Genomic DNA, 14,888 nt, shown 5'->3' with positions numbered 1-14,888 from the left:
CAAAAAAAAAAAAAAAATCGGAAAAAAAAAACAAAAGTAAAAATCTTTGCTTCCCATTTAATTAAGGAAACTGTGTTACCCACGAAATTTTGATATTGTGTAAGTATGTAAATCGTGTTGGAAAGGAAATAGCTGGTGATTCAGATTTAATTAAGGGAATTGTGTTATGGTGTAAGTATGGAAATCATGTTGGAAAGAAATCGCTTTTGTTTAAAATTATTCAATTTTAGAGTTTTGGCACAAATCATGGTTGATTATTTGAGTTTTGGTTTATTTGATGTGAATGCTATGGCTGAATTCATAATGGTTTTTTTGTGGTTAAGGGAGACCGTATAGATCAGAGAACTGCTTTTTTCTTCATTGCCATGTTACATCTCGCTAGAACTCATCACAGTTTCGTTTACATCTAGGTATCGCCATATATTTTACTGTCAGGACATCTTAATTAGTTTCATGTGACGGAAACGCAAACTAAGTTGTGTGTGCGTTTATCAATTGTTTAGTTAACCGGTTTGTTTAGGATAAAAAATCATCAACGTTGGGTTGCAGTTTATACTGAATGTAGTTGCAGGAAATCCTACACTACACCCCTCATATGATTTCATTAATATTCAACTCATTTTTAGATTTTCAATCTTACTTTTATTGATGAATCTTTGAATATTCTTACAAGAAAAGATAAAAGAATCAAGAATAACCTCTTCTCTAGACTTTCTTTCTTACTTATTTTTTTTTTCCAAAAAGATCTCTCATTTCTTCTCAGTTGAACGACTATTTATAGGGAAATACATAGTAGAAGACAGCTAATCTGTCCTTTATTTTCGGATATGGCTTGCGACATTCTCGCAACCTTACAAATGTTAATCTCGCAAACTCTTTAATTTTCGCAGGATCATCATATCTTTCTAATGATTTTACCCGATGCCGTTTATTACATCATTTCTAAAATTGTTCTGCGACGCTGTTGTATTGTGTTGTTGATAATTTCGCTAAAATATTATTGTTGCGAGATTCCGATCCTACATCTTGCCTCTTGTCATATCTTTTCTGCGAAGTAGAGAATGATGTGAGAAATGTCGCAGTTATCCATCGTTTCATATTCTGTATTTATCACACGTATCCTTTTTCCCATCCGTTTCTTGACACGTCTTTTGTAACCGCTGCTTTTTAACCGCTTATATTTTTCCGTATTAATCGTATTTATCTTCTCGAAGAAAAATTCCTTCTATATATATTCTTTCTCACTCTCTTTTTCTTTCTTTTTATTTTTCTGCAACTTCATCGTTCTTCTGCAAATTCCGTTATTGCAACTTTTTTTCTTTCTTCTTCAATCTTTTTAAGTTCTTCTTTATCTTCATACTATTTCTTCTGCAGATCTTCATCATTCGTAATTTTCTTCGAAATAATCTTCCTGCTAGTGCTTTCCATGGATTCAACAAGGTTAGTTTTCTTTTTTCTTCTTTATGGGTTTTGCTGAAATTGATCTTGTTTACTTCCTTATTTGATGTTGTTTATGTGATTCCCATACTGTTGTTATTTCAGCAAAAGCGCTTCCAACACTAAATTTACGGTTCAGAACCCTAACATTCACAAACCGCAGCATAAGGTTGTTGCGCATAAAAGAAAGTCTGCGAATTAGAAGGTAGTAAGAAACATTATCCATTTCTAATAACAATATTGTTGCCTCTGTTTCTTATCTGGATTGTAATTCGCAGGGTGATAAGGATGTCAATAAACCTCTCAAGCAATCTCGCCACCTTAAAACTGTTCAAACTTCTGTTCCATACCACTTACTTATCTCTTCTAAATCTCCTGCGACATCTTCGCAAGATAAACCATTCTCTCCAATTCGCGAAAAAGCTGCCTCAAACTTCATTTCTTCAACTGATCTTTCAATGATTGAAACCCCCCTTGTTGATCCTTCTATAAATGAAACTTCTTCTCTTCCTATTGAGAATGTTTCTCAACCTTCTATCATGGCCAGTTCTCTACCTGAGTCTCTTTCCCTTTCGAAAGAAACCGTGGAAGGAATAGATATTGCTTTCAAAGTTTTGTCTGAAGTCCTGGATGATGGCAAGAAGTCCTCCATTGATCCTGTCAAGTCTAATGTTTGCGAAATTCTGAGCAAGCATTTAGGTTCTGACAGAGCTGCTTCGCAGACAGCTTTGGAAAAGGAGTATAATGCTCTTCGTCTCGAAAATCAAAAGCTTCGGAATATTTTGTTGGATCGTGACAATCTTCGCAAGAAGAATGATGAATTGAGAGGTATGATTTTCTTATCTGTGTCTTCAATTTGCCTTTTTAATGGTTTTATCCTTCTCATATTTAATTATCCTTGAAATCCCTCTTTCGCATTTTAAGCCTTAAACCAGAAACGAATAATGGAGAGATATCAATTTGAATCTACTGTTGAAGAAGCCCGTGTTGATAAAGAAATTTTGATGCATCAATATAACCAATTAGATAACCTCTATTCATATTCTCTTGATCATATAAATAATCTTACCAATGAAAATACCCAATTAGTTCAGAGGCAAGATTTATTAAGTAATGAAGTATCTCGCCTTTCTTATTCTTTAACTAAAGCTAATTTAGGGATGAAAACTTTATCAGATGAGAATAAAACCTTATCTCAAGAGAAGCGAACTTGTTTAAACAAGATGGCGATATCTTCGCAACAACTTAGCATTCTTCAGAAAGTATGTGATGACCAGGAGCAATCTCTTCGCTCTTTGAGAAATGAACTTAAAAGAAGTAACAGAGTCATCTATCGCTGAAAGAGATACACTCATTCAAGGTAGAATAACTTTAAGTGTAAAGGCGAATCAACTTAAAGAAAAATATTCCAAATTAGAAGAATCTTATTCTTCTCTTGCGAAGAAAAATGCCTTTCTTATTTCTAAAGAGAAAAATCTTCAGTCTCGACTTAAAGGTTTAGTTGGAGATAAATTTGATGACGAAATAGATCGTAGGGAGAATAGTTGTCTGTCCTTGATTCAACACCTTATTTCGCAAAAGGAAGGTAGTCATAATAGTTTGACTGCCTTAACTATCTTTTCATTGTCATATCTTTTTGAGTTCTTCATATTATTGAAATTTTGTATTCTACCTTTCGCAGAGTCTGAGAAGAATCTTCATTCCTCCATTTCTGTTCTGGAGGCTAAATATGCCAAAATTCGCAAAGAAAATGCATTGCTCATTTATTCCCTTACTGGTTCTCGCGACCGAGTAGAAAGAATACTTGATTATCTTGCTTATTTTAAGGATATTCAAAATAGGAATCATCAGAGAGCACTTCTTCGTCAAGTTCATCTCCGAGCTGAAGTCCTCGTAAATGATCTTTTATTGTCTAAATCTCTTCCTCCTACATCAATCGAACCCTTGGAAGTAGATGATGATGAAGTTCCTCGTCCTGCTGATAGTGATTATGATTATGAAAGTGGTGCAGAGGATAATTTCTTGGAAGATGAAGAAGAAATTCCTTCTAAGGGAGCATGTGCTGGTGCTAATCAGAATGAAAAAGAAATCTCTCTTGAAGAAGTAATTGCTGACGATAATCAAGGTGCTAGTCAAGGCGAAGATCAGAATCAAAATGAAGAAGGGGCTTGCGATAATGAGAACATTGGCGAAGAACGTCTGTTATCTCCTTCTACTGGAATTAATACTGAAGCTTGAGCTTCTTATCTAGTTTTATTTTCTTGAATTGTCTTATTTTTATCACTTTTGCGAATAATATTCTTCAACCAACTTTGGAATCAATTTTTCCTTTTAGTATTTTGCTGATGAGAAAAATAATGCTTCTTGTTTATTGATCCCCATACTTGCCTCTCATTATCTTTCTTCCAAAAAATAATCTGTTACGAATATTTATAAATATTTTGTTTTATCATGTGGTCTTATTTTGCCTTCCTAATTAAAGGTCTTATTATGCCACCTCTTGTCATTGCGACAAAATCGCAGGACGTCCTTGCACTTTCATGCAAAAACCCATTGATCTTGCATTAACTTTTTCTTTTGTATTATGTCCTCTTCAGGAATGTTGCGACAATATGACACGCCTAAATATTCTTGTGAAAATAAAGCCCCATGACATTGCCGTCTTGCGACGAAATCACAGGACATCTTCGCACTTTCATACGAAAACCCATTGATCTCGTCTTATCTTTTTCTTTTGTATTATTGCCTCTTCAAGATTGTTGCACAAATATGACAAGCCTTAATACCCTTGCGAATAAAAAGCCTCATGAAATTTGCGTCTTAAGACACTTATCAGTCCTTAATGGAGGGTGCCGCCCTTATCTCCCCCTGGTTGCCCCTTCAAGGAGGCGTACTTATACCATACAAGGTTAGATCCTCCCATCCGGTCTTAAAAACAACCAGTTGTTTTCGCAGCCTCTTATCCCTTTTACCTATAAGGCTTATGGTTACGAGACTGCACCCTAAGTGGGGTTTTCTTCAGGCCGAGTGCAGTATAAGCCAAGACTTGTCAAGAATGGCAAGGTACGCTTCAAACACCCATGGCACTCTTGAATCAACCGTGTACCTCGACGCCTTGATCAAATCTGCACTCCTTGGGAGAGTCCTTATTACCTTAGTCGCCCAACCCAAGTCATATGCTTAAGATGAGAATCCAAGGTGCCTCTCCCGGATGGGCTTTATTGACCCCAAATCTCCATGACTTAGGTTCCGGTGGAGGTGTATCGTTTCCCTGAGCCATGCAACAGGTACCCCCAAATATGACGTACTTTAGGTCTTACATTTGCCTCTTGCGAAATTTTATTCGCTAACTAGGGTGTACGCCATAAAGGTTCGCCCCTTTCTTTTATGTCATTGTTCTGTGATTATTTGTGTGAAAATTTCGCACATCATGATCTTGTTTTGATATGAAAAATCTTGCAATTATTCTTTCAGAATCCATAACTTCTCAAAGCTTCTTACTGATAATATCTTTTTAAGTACAACCCGTTCCATGGTCTGTCAAGTCTATGACCAACATCTCTACCTTCTGGATCCATTAATCTATAAGCTCCTGTTCCAACTATCTCCTTAATGATGTAATGTCCATCCCATTTTTTTCGCTAATTTTCCACCATTTTCTCGCTGATATATTGGTGTCTCTCTCAGAACTAAATCTCCTGGTTGAATTTCGCGTATTTTGACACGTTTATTATATTCTCGGGCTAATCTTCGCTGATAATTCTCCATATGTTGTAAAGATTTTTCTCTTCTTTCTTCTAATTCATCAAGTTTGTTTAAGATAAAACCCGCACTAATATTTTTCTCCCAATTTTTTCTCTTTGTTGTTGGAATAACAACTTATGTTGGTAACACCGCTTCAACTCCGTATGTTAAACAAAAAGGTGACATTCCAGTAGCTTCTCTTCTAGTTGTATTATAAGCCCATATTGCATTATGTACTTGTTCGCACCATGCTCTGTGATGTCCTTCCAATTTCTTCTTTAATATATCTGCGATTGTTTTGTTTGTTGCTTCTACCTGCCCATTACCTTGTGGATACAAAGGAGTATACTTTCCACATTTTATCTTAAATGCATTAAGTAACATTTCTATGTTATGTACTTCAAATTGTTTCCCATTATCAGATACCAACTGCGCAGGAATTCCGAATCTGCAAATGATATTTTCGAATATGAATGTAAAGATATCTTTGTCGCGAATATGCTGTACTGCCTTCACTTCTGTCCATTTTGTGAAATAATCTGTTGCGACTATTAAGTATCTTCTTTGTCTAGAACCTGGTAAAAATGGCCCCACAATATCTAAGCCCCACTTTCCAAAAGGCCACACACTGGTTGAAGATTATAATGGTGCTCCCGGTGCATGTATTTTCTTTCCATGTCGCTGACAATCTTCGCAACGTCTTGATATTTGTTTTGCATCTTCATGCATGTATGGCCAGTAATAGCCTTGCATTTTTGCTCGATGTGCCAAAGATCTTCCCCCGCTATGATTTCCAGCATCTCCACTGTGTAACATCTTTAGAACTTTTTCTCCTTCCTCTCGTGTCAAACATCTGAGTGATGGTCCATTAAAGGATTTTCGGTATAACAGACCATCTCTTAATTCATAATTCGTTGCACGGCTTTTTAACTTGTGTGTTTCCAATCTATTTCTTGGTGTTTCTCATTTCGCCAAATATGCGTGAAGTTCCATTCTCCAGTCTGCGATATTGTTCGTTTGTTCTTCTTCTTCATTGTCTATTATCATCACGTCCACTTTTTCTTCTTCTTTATTGATTGATGGTGACAAAAGTGTTTGTCATCATGCATCTCGCAGTTGGATCTGTCATCATGCTTGAGATGAAAGCAAAAGCGTCTGCGAGTCTATTATCCTTCCTTGAAATGTGCCTCCATTTTATTTTTGGGATTCTCGCTGATAATTCTTCAACGAGCTTCTTGTATTTCTTTAAGGATGGTTCATTTGTAGTATACTCTCCCTTTATTTGGCGAATAACTAGTTGTGAATCGCTAGTGATCCTTGCATTTTTTAGTTTCATTTCTATTGCGAATTTTAAGGCATGTATCACAGCTTCATATTCCGTTTCGTTATTAGTGAACGCGAATTCCAATATGAATGAAAAAGCCATCTTTATTCCTTCTGGCGAAATTAAAACAATTCCAACTCCATTTCCTTCTCCATTTGATGATCCATCTACCAATATATCCCATCTATTTGGTTATGTTAATAAATCTTTTGGATCTCCGTGTTCTTCTTCTATATCCATCATTTCTTCTACCGCTTCATCTTCTTCTAAAGAAAATTCTGCCAAGAAATCTGCAACAACTTGTGATTTTGGGGAAGAAAGAATTTCATATTTAATATCAAAGTGGCCTACTTGTGCATTCTATCTCTCCACTCTTCCTGATCTTTTATAATTCTTCATCACTGATTCAATTGGTACTTTTGTTAATACCTTTATCTTGTGCGCTTGAAAATATATGTGGAGCTTAAATGTTGCATAAACTAATGCTAAGATCAACTTCTCAATATTTTGAGTAATTCTTCTCGGCAATATTAAAAGTTTTGCTAATGTAATAAATGGGTTTCTCTACTCCTGCATCTATTCGCAATAACACAACACTTAATGCATGCGACATCGTCGCAAGATAGATCAATAATTCTTCTCCTGATTTTTCTTTTTGTAAAATGGTTGTATTCATAAGATGTTCTTTGATCCCTTGAAAATCCTTTTCGCATTCATCAGTCCATTTTTCGCACCCTTCTTGAGTATATCGAAAAAATATTTGCATTTGTCTGATGATCTCGAGATGAATCTCCCAGTGAAGCTAGAAGTCCATTCAATTTATGTACATCTTTTATTGTTGCTGGTGTTGGCATGTCACGAATTTCTTGCACTTTTTCTGGATCAACCTGTATTCCTTCTTTTGATACAATGTAGCCTAAAATTTTTCCCGATGAGACTGATGTTTTTTCAAAAGTTGTTGTACATAATGGTAAAAGGGGTTCTTTTCAAACTTGTGAAGGGAATAATTTTTTTTAGATTTAAATAATTTAGAAATGTAGAAAATTCAATTAACAAGTGATATAAAATTTATGGAGAAAACAGGGGTGATGATTCAACCATTCAACAATATTTATGTAGTTTTATTTATTTTTTATTATGTAAATTTAATAATTGTTTTGATTCTAACTATTGCCAAAAGAAGATTCTCAAAATATCAAAGATTAATCGCAAGCATAATACATCAAGAGTATAAAACTAAGCATGTATTATCAAGAGAAAATATATTTGATTAATAAAAATCATTTAAATCATTTATTTTCAATGCAATTAATCATATATAAGTATTGCAAAAATTAATCAAATAAAAATTACCACATAAATATTGCGAGAAAGGCTTCCTCCGTCACCCCTGGGATTGGGGTTGCCTACTCATGATGAAAAACCTCTCAAATGGATTCATTGATACTCAAAAGTTGTTTACAATCAAGAGAAAATGGAGAAAAACGGTTTACGACAGTGTTTGCGACGCATATAAAGCGTTCAAAAAGAACGATACAACAGAAGTGTTGTTGTTCCTAAGTCGAGAGAAAGGAATTGGAAACTGTCGCACTTAAGCGACACTTTTCAACGACTTTCTCTTACTTTCTAATGTTCTTCGTGTTCTTCCTTGCACCAGCAGAAAGCTTTTCGCTGTGTACTCTTGTATGGATTCTTCTCGACTCCTAAACTATCCCAAAGACTCTCCAAACTTTCTAGCCTTTCCCAAACTGTTTTGCCTTGTATTTATAGTGAATTGGAGCCAAAAATACGACCATTGATTGCATATATTCTCCATTTAATCCAAATATTCTCGGCTGCCAATAATAACGAAAATTTCCATTTTTAATCCCATGCACGCGTTAACTTTGATCCTGCACGCTTCCAAATGTCTTATTCACGCCTCAACACTCTTCCAACGCCATCAGAACTCCCCCATGCACAAAAGAACTTCAATTTTGCTCGTGTTACAGTACACGTGCTCTGTTTTTGGTGTGTGAATCATACCGAAAATTCCAGCCAAATTTGATCGATCATGTCACCCATACTGTGTTCCTTAACCTATATCACATCTCTATACCAAATTTCATCCATTGAATCGACCCATAACCCCTTCATTTTGACGATCGAAATTCTGCCAGAACTGTTTGGAAATTTCCCGCCAAAATACTTTCAAATGGGGAAGAAACTGGTAGCCCCCTATCCAGAGTAGGGGTGCGAATAGCAGCTGCCTTGGGTGTTACCTGGGGGTGACCCTTAGTAATTAGGTTACCCCTTATCCAAAATCGAGAGTCCGAATAACACTTGTCCTCCGGGGGTGCCAAAATCAACTTTTCGAGCCGAATTTTCCAAAAATGTTAATTTCCTAAAAATACATAAAAACACAATATTAGTACAAAAATAGAGTTCCAACAATACGGACATTGAGGAAAAATTAGACACAAAAATGTGTCTATCAAATACCCCCAAACTTATTATTTGCTAGTCCTCGAGCAAATCTAATCTAGAAAGTAAAATGGCTACACATAACACGTGCAGCAAGCCGTTAAACCACTAGGTGGCCCTAGTGACGGAGTGTTGTCTCCGGAGTGTTTACCAGAGGTGTACCCACAAAACCTTTACTCCAGACCCTAGCTATCTACAATGAACCTTGGAAGGCACTAAAGAATCTCATTGGTTGGCATACTTATTGACTACAAGAGGAAGTACCCTGATGCGAAATTCCAATTGATGTACACGAGTTTGCACTCAAGCATACTAACATTCATATATAAGTGACAGAGCTCTACTCAGATAGTTGCACTATGGACATCATATTCAGAGTCAAACTAATCACATGGAAAAATTAAGAGATGGATATAGAAAAACATAGATGGTTTTGATGTTTACTAAATGAACGGCGTTTCCTATATCTGTCTGAAGGCCTCCGCCAAAATGAACCTATCCTAATGGATTGAGATACTAGTCTGACTAATATCAACACACTGGCATATACAAGGGTACCAGTGTTCGATAACCTAACTCTAGGTCAACACAACTGGCATATACAAGGGTACCAGTGGTCGACTTTATTGAATTTATTCCTTTTGGTCAAATGGTCTTGTCTCAATCACTCTAATTCACCTTAGCATTGGTAACTACCATTTTTTTTTCATGGTATCTTAATCACTCTAATTCACCCTAGCATTGGTAACAACTTGAATCGTGGGCCCCACCTATCACTTAGAGAAACATAGTTTAAAAACAAAATAAAAATAGAAGTGAAAAGGACTCAACGAGATATGGTGCAACTATGATGTTATTTCTAACACCTGAGATATGTGCTTTTATGAACTCTATAGATGTTTCCATCTAATCAGATTGGTTCATCAACTCCTACAACCAAGATGTTTCCATCCACTTAGATTAGTTAGTGCCATCCTGAATACGCATAAATTTCTAGGCTCTGGAGTTTATTTATTGCAACTAAAAGATTTTCCCATACCCCCAAACTTAAATCTAACATTGTCCTCAATGTTTCCAATGATAAAATTAACAGCATGAACGAGGAGAAATTGTTACCACTTGAAGCAAAAAGGGTTGAGGAAAGATATTACCGTGTTGCGTGAGATTAGGTTACCTCCCAAAAAGTGCTAAGTTTAAAGTCTTCAGCCAGACATCAAATACCTCAAAAAGGATCTTCACCTTCCAAAGTCATATACCAATAGCCGAAAAAGTTGTGGGTCCATAATACCAAATAGAGCTAAAACCAATATGAGACAACTGCACTGGCTCAGAAAAATAAAAAGAAGGAGCACATCCTCATCTAAGGTTTCTTGCAAGACAACCGGATCTATCCAGAGCCTCCAGTTGGGCTTCATAAGAGTGTCTTGAAAAATAGATTCATCCGAAAAACGGGTTTCTAATATATGGATTTCCTCCTGAACAGTATCAGGAGGATCAGGTTGTGGAGTCTGAATAGACTCAAGCGATACCTCAGATGTACTAGGCTTGAGTCCCAAGTTAGGGACTTCTATTGGGGATAATTGACAATCTCTACCCCCAAATTTAGGGTAATCACTATTCTCCGTAAGACCTTTAACTATGACTTGAATTTCCGGATCCGGAGAGTATTTAAAATACTCTAGAGATTCTTCTAGTTCACTACCCCCAAACTTAGGGTTTTGGGTGTCCCTAGATAAACTAGTCACAATATTCCTAATTTCTAGACCATCCGGTTCCTGAAAAAGGTCAATTGCTTTCTCTGAGTTATAATCAGGTGGTTCATCCTCTAAATTCTTTTGAGGTATACTAGCTATAGGACTTATATGTTTCATATCCTCTATGGTCATCCATAGAGTTTCCTTATTGTGTTGAAGCACGGTTATTGGCCTAATCTCATGATCACTATCCAAATCGGAAGTTATAGGCAAAATCTCAGATGGGCCTAAAAATGCATAATTGGTGTCCAACTTAGGAGGATCTTTAGGCTCTTCGAAATAATGGCTTAAGGTAGATTCGATAGCTAGTAATGGTTCAAACCTAGATTTCCATCTATCGGTATCTAACATAGGAATAGAATCAAACAGAGCATTTACTTGTTCAATGTTGCTATCATCGTCGAAATCCATGCTAAAAAGGGCTAGACAACTCTCTAATGGATCTTCCGATTCGGTGTTTGGTACAGACTTCGGAACTAAGGTTCCTATCATGTTGAACTCTTCAATGCACGTGTCATCTAGCTCAAAGGGTAGCTTACTAATATTAAAAATGTTCATATCAATAGTCATATTACCAAAAGACAAATTCATAATACCATTTCGACAGTTAATAATCGCATTGGATGTAGCTAAAAACGGGCGACCTAAAATCACTGGTATTTGGTTCTATGGGTCAGGGATAGGTTGGGTATCTAGGATAACAAAATCCACCGGATATATAAACTTGTCGACCTCTATGAAAACATCCTCGATCACACCACGAGGAATTTTAACGGACCTATCAGCTAACTGAAGTGTCATCTGTGTAGGTTTCATCTCACCAAGTCCTAGATTAAGGTACACATGGTATGGCAGTAAGTTCACACTGACTCCTAAGTCAAGCAATGTTTTCTCAACACGGTACTTACCTATTGTACAAGCAATGGTACAGGACCCTGGGTCTTTATACTTAGGAGTAGTGGTATTCTGAATAATAGAACTCACGTGACTAGCTATGAATGCTTTCTTCTGGACACTGAGCTTACGCTTTCGCGTACACAAGTCCTTAAGGAACTTGGCATAAGAGGGAATCTGCCTAATTGCATCTAATAATGGAAGGTTTATATTAACCTGCTTAAAAACCTCCAATATATCATTAAAGTTGGACTCCCTCTTAGTCGGAACTAGCAACTGGGGGAACGGGGCTCTGGGAACAAAGCCGGGCTCATCAGGACCCTCATTGGTCTCTTTGGAGACTCTATCAGTCTCCTCATTTTCTGGCTCATAAGGGTGAACTACAACATGTTCACTTTCAGGTATGTCGACCTTATTATCAACTTTCCTTCCACTCCTAAGGGTCGTATCATAGTTAACATGACTGTACGATTTCTCTCCTCTAGGGTTAGGATCAGTATGACTAGGGAACTTTCCATCTTCTCTCTCACTTATAAACTTAGCTATTTTTCCTACTTGAAGTTTTAATTCGGCAAGACTTTGAGAATTATCCTTCAATTATTTCCTAGTTTCTTGTTGAAAGCTCATGTGGTTCTTTGATAGCATTATGAGATTTTCCTCTAAGGCAGAGATCTTTTTCTCGGAAGTGTTCTGAAACTGAGTTTGACCCGAAAAGTTCTTAAAACCAAATCCTGGGGGAGGCTGAGAATTACTAGACTGTCCTTGATTCTGACCCTTAGACCAAGAAAAATTAGGATGGTTTCTCCAACCAGGATTGTAGGTCTCTGAGTATGGGTCAATCTTCTGACGGTTCTCAAACCTAGCATTGTTATAGACATCATGAGCTTGCTCTTCACTAACCTGACCTTCCCAAAATGAATTATCGGGCTCTATTCCACAACTAGAGACTTGAGAGGCTCTATCAGGTACAACAAGGGACCTATTTTTAGACTGACCCATTTCCAAAGCCTCTAACCTTCTAGACAAAGCAACAAACTTAGCATCAGATGCAAAACTAGTATCTACCATATTGGTGCTACTTTTATTGACCAAGAGTCTTTTAGGGGGTTCAACAAAAGATTCTAAGAAGGTAAAAGCATCATCAGCATTTTTACTAGTGAACTCACCAGCGCACATAGACTCAACCATGGCTTTGGTCGAATAGTCTAAACCATCATAAATAATTTGTACTAGTTTCATATTATCAAATCCATGATGAGGACACTGAGATAGGAGATCATTGAATCTCTCTAAAAATCTATAAAGAGACTCTCCCTCTTGTTGCACACTAGCACTAATTTTCTGCCTAACAGTTGCAGTTTTATGCTTAGGGTGGCACTTCATATAGAAGGCAGCGATAAGTTCCTGCCATGTTTCTATGGATTCATATGGTAGGTTGTTCAGCCAGGTCTTGGATTTATCTCTCAAGGAAAAGGGAAACATCTTAAGTTTCAAGACTTCATCAGTAAGGTCTTTTATTCTAATTGTCCCACAAATTTCCTAAAAGTCCCTAATATGGAAATAAGGGTTCTCATCATCTTTTCCTAAGAATATAGGGATCATCTGAAGAATACTAGGTTTTATCTCGAAATTAGCCGTAGTGGCTGGCAATTTAATGCACGAAGCTCGGTTGGACCTAGTTGGGAACATGTAATCTTTCAAAGTTGCCATCGCTGGCACAACAGAAGTACTAGGGGTACTTTCCTCACGAAGAGACAGATTCTTAAAAATGAAGTTTCCAAAAACAGGGCTCTCAAAAGAACAATCTTCGAGCTCCCTGCTTATATCAGAAGAACTACTAGGTTTTTCGCTAATCAATCGACCTAGAGTATCTCTTTTCCAAGCCCTATTAAAAAAATCGGGCATACACTAAAAAAAATCAAAAAGAAATAAAAATCCTAACAGGAAGGTTCTAGCAATCACACAACAGGCTGACTCGACTTTACCATAGCAAACCTAGAGATTTCTAGCAAACAACAAGCATGATGGCTCACTTAGATTGTTTCTAGACTAGCTTCTATATCTGGAAAGGGAATTCGTTACAATTTAAGCAAACCCCTCTGGAATCAATCTGAGTCAAAGTAAGTTGAATCGAGGCAAGGGAAGCTTAGTGGAGCATTGATACCCAAGGCCTTACCGCAGTACAAGGCGGCGCAATCACGCATTCAACTCACAGAAACCGTCATGAACTTCGAAGTATGCTAAAAGAATAACCAATATCCTTCGAAATTTTTTCCTAACAAGCTCGATACCCTATAGGTCTCTTTCTAATCAGATTTTAAAGCTTGGGTTCGCGTTAGGTTTTGTTCTCCTAAAGCGGGCAAGAAGGGAGCGGTGATGAAATCCGAACCCTTATCTTGTTTAGGCCAGTCCTTGCCCTTTACTAGGAAAATAAAGACAGTTCGGTTCGTCCTCAAACAACTAGCACCTTAAGGAGTACAGTAACTCGCTTGCAGGGGATTCGCGAGTGTTTCGATTGGACTTACCTCCCGTACCAGACGGGGGATGAACCGTTGTCGTCGACTCGGGCCACGACTCATATGCCGTGTGCAAACCCGAGGGACCGAGGTGATATTGTAATCACCGTCCTTCCCTGCACACAGTTTGTATTTAAGGGTACCCTTCCGTAGGGTTTAAAAATTAAAGTCCAAATGTCCAGTCCAATTTAAAGTTCAAAAATAAAGAAAAAATAAATAAATAAATAAAATTACAGTTTTCCTCACACACTCAAAAAGAATTAAAAATTAAATCCTAAAATTGTCCTCTTTTCTTCTCTTTTCGCTTTTCGCTTTAAGCTTTTTCCTCTCCAAGTCCTTAGTTTTCACTTTGAACCTGCAAAATAAAGACAAAAAGAAACGTAAAAATGAACAAACAATTCTAAAATAAATAAATAATAAACCTAAAAAAAAAATTCTACCTAAGCACAGGTCCGCATCGCCGACGCCAAAAATTTGATGTTTTTTTCAAAAGTTGTTGTAGATAGTGGTAAAAGGGGTTCTTTTCGAACTTGTGAAGGGAAATTTTTTTTTTTTTAGATTTAAATAATTTAGAAATGTAGAAAATTCAATTAACAAGTGATATAAATTTTATGGAGAAAATAGGAGTGATGATTCCACCATTCAACAATATTTATGTAGTTTTATTTATTTTTTATTATGCAAATTTAATAATTGTTTTGATTCTAACTATTGCCAAAAGCAGATTCTCAAAATATCAAAGGTTAATCGCAAGCA

The sequence above is a fragment of the Papaver somniferum genome, unplaced genomic scaffold (assembly GCF_003573695.1).
Source record: "Papaver somniferum cultivar HN1 unplaced genomic scaffold, ASM357369v1 unplaced-scaffold_15, whole genome shotgun sequence".
NCBI classification, from domain to species: Eukaryota; Viridiplantae; Streptophyta; class Magnoliopsida; order Ranunculales; family Papaveraceae; genus Papaver; species Papaver somniferum.
This window is presented reverse-complemented; position numbering follows the sequence as displayed.